This window comes from Pteropus alecto, unplaced genomic scaffold, assembly GCF_000325575.1.
Source record: "Pteropus alecto unplaced genomic scaffold, ASM32557v1 scaffold5, whole genome shotgun sequence".
Taxonomy (NCBI): domain Eukaryota; kingdom Metazoa; phylum Chordata; class Mammalia; order Chiroptera; family Pteropodidae; genus Pteropus; species Pteropus alecto.
In genome coordinates, this window is record NW_006441953.1 from 31730650 (window position 1) to 31733642 (window position 2993).

The window sequence follows — 2993 nt, forward strand, 5'->3', positions numbered from 1 at the left end:
ATGACGGGAGAGGGAGCCGGGCTGCCAAACGCTCAGTCTGAAGGGCCGTGGTTCGTCACAGGCGGAGCAACAGCCCTGCTTTCGGGAAACAGAAATGTCCCTTTAGGGCGAGTCCACTTCCTGTCCTTGTTCCACAGGACTCGCCCCTCTGGGCCCAAGCCTTGGGCCGGGCGTGCCTCCCCCTCCTTACAGAAGACCAGGGCGGCGTCGGGGGACCCCGTGCCGCATACCTAGCCCAGCTGAAAACGAAGTCGGGGCGTAAGGTGTAAAACATAATCTCTGGGAGGCCCTGCTAATGCTGGTGACGGGAGCTGGACACTGAGTGGACACCGAGATGGCCCGAGGGCAAAGCCCCTCGGGCAGCTGCCACCGGTGCCTCCGCAGAGGTCCTGTCCGCCGGCTGGGCTACCCCTTCACGCCTCGAACTCGCCTCCCTGCCCCCCACATTCCGCCAGGGGGCAAGAATACAGCCGAGGCCAGACACCCCGACCGGCTGAGAGGCGACGGGCCCCATGGGCCTTCCGCCCAGACCCCCCACGCATGCCGCGCTCCTGTGTGCGCGCACGGGGACGAGTGTGTGCACACGCTCACACGCGCCGCCCGCCACGCACACGCACGCGTCGTGTTCCTGACGGCCACGCCACAGCCCCGTGGAGAGCGGCCGGCGTCGGCAGCACTGACCATCTACTCCGCAAGCCGGTTGGCGCGGCCCTTCCCGCCCTCTGCGACCTGTCTGAACGGGTCTCGGAAGGGCCCTCGGTCCCGCCTCATGGGTTCCGGCCTCACGACAGGAGCTAGCAGCAAACCACGTGGACTGAGCCCACCCTGACCCCAAAACACTGCTCCACCTTCTGGAAGCTTCTGCCTGGCTGAGCTTCAGCTTCTCCGGGTGGCCCGTGTGGTTGATCTGCAGCTGCCTGTCTCACAACTCTGTCGTGACGTCAGGGCCTGTGCGGGGGGCGGGGGGCTGGAAGAGGGGGCTGCTCGGGTCAGGTGGCAGGGGAGCCACAGCGGAGCTCGGTGCTGCACAGAGCTAAGAGAGGGCCAGCCGTGCTGCAGGGAGGAGGGTCGTGAGCCCCGCAGGGTGAGGTCACGGGGTCCGTCCTTGCCCCGCACGCACTGAGGCCCACCCGCCTCGTGGAAGGGCTGGCCATCCACAAGCGCAGAGGCATGGCGGTCACCAGGAGAAAAAGGAAATCTCCGAACGACAACCAGCAAATAACTCAGCGAGAAAGGAGGAGAGAAGGGCAGCCTGCGACAACAAGTCAGCACCATGGACAGAGGTCTTGGGACCGGATCGGGCCGCGGAGGGCGCGCCCGTTTCCAGTCACAGGAAACGTGGAAGGCCTGGGAACGGGCTTCCCCGGGACAGCGCGTTCTGGGAAACGCAGAAGAGGCCTCGAGCCCTCGTGGGGCGTTCCGCATCCCGTGGCGTAGGAAGACTCGACAGGATGAAAGTCTAAGTTCTCTGCAAGTCAGTTCGTGCATTGAGCAGGATCCCCACTAAAATACTCACTTTTTTTTCCCCTAGACAAGTTGATTCTGAAGTCCATGTGCAAAAACACACAAGAATAGCCAGGAAACGCTGAGGAAGGCTGGCGAGTGGGGGTGGCGGGGCTGGCGCTCACACACGCGACGGAGGCGCCACGTTCCAACAGCGCGGCGGGCAGACGCGGGAACAGAGAGACACGGACTGGAGCGCACGTAGACGTTTTAACAAACCCTAAGCAGACCACACACACACGCACCACCACCACCACCACCACCACCACCACCACCAGGGGCATTATAATCAAATGCTGAAAACCAGACAGAAATAAAATCCTAAAAGCAGCCAGACGAAAGCAAAAACATTTCATAGAGGAGAAAAAATAAGCAACGCTCTTAGCTTCTCTTCAGAGAGTGTGCTTGCGCTGTGATTTGAATTTTTGTGTCTCTCCGAAATTCATACGTTAAACTTAACCCCCAAAGACAATGGTATCAGGAAGAGGGGCCTTTGGGAGGTGATTAGGTCCCAAGGATGGAGCCCCCATGAGGAGACTGTATTTTTAATAAGGGAGATCTCACAGCACTCCAGTGCCACACCAGGACCCAGTGAGGAGCCTGCAGTCCCAAACCAGGTCCAGGACCCTCAGCCAACCATGCTGGCCCTCGATGCTTAGGAAGCCTCTGAAGGGTTTTTTAAAGAAGTACAATGGAGTCAAGAGAGGAGATGGAATGAAATAATTCTAAAAATGGTCTATCAAATCAGAGAAGGCAGGAAAAGAGGGAGAAAGAGACTAAACACAAAGCTAACAGACAGTCTCACGCAGCTGCCTGTGGACACGGAGCAGTATAAAGCACAGAAGCATAAAGAACACGGCTTCACTCATAGAAAAGAGAAAGGGGTCCCCCACTCACGAAGGGCTCGCGCCGAACGTCCACTTCACGGAAGACGGCGATGTCAGAACAAGCTGCATGGTACCGGGGGAAACGGACCAGTGCAGGGCGTGGGCGTCATCCCAGACAACGGACCCGGCCCTTCAAAAGTCAGCATCGTGAAGAAAAGTGTAGACGACCCACATTTTTAATGTGAAACTTTTCATCCAAGAGGAACTCGAGATTCAAAGATCGTCAGGGACAAACGCGTGCCGCAGGACGTGAAACTTGGCTGTGTCTCGGTTCGAACGAACAGCTGCGAGAGAGGGACAGTTTTCTTGGGTGTGACAATGGCACTGTGGGTCTGTAGGGAGTGTCCCTATTTTTGAAAAGATGCAGGTGGAAAGATTAAGGATAAAGCGTCGCAATGTCTGCAACTTGTAGGGAACCGATCCATGAGAAATGGGGGGTGGGGAGGAGACAGAGCATGTGTGGCGACGCGTTCGGAACCGTCGGGCAGAGGCCAGGAGGGCCAGGGCTTTGCCATGTGCTTCCCCATTATTCTTCCACGACGAAACTGTTCGTAATGAAGAAAAAGACCCCGCAGCTCCGCACGGACCGGAGTCGCAGGCGCG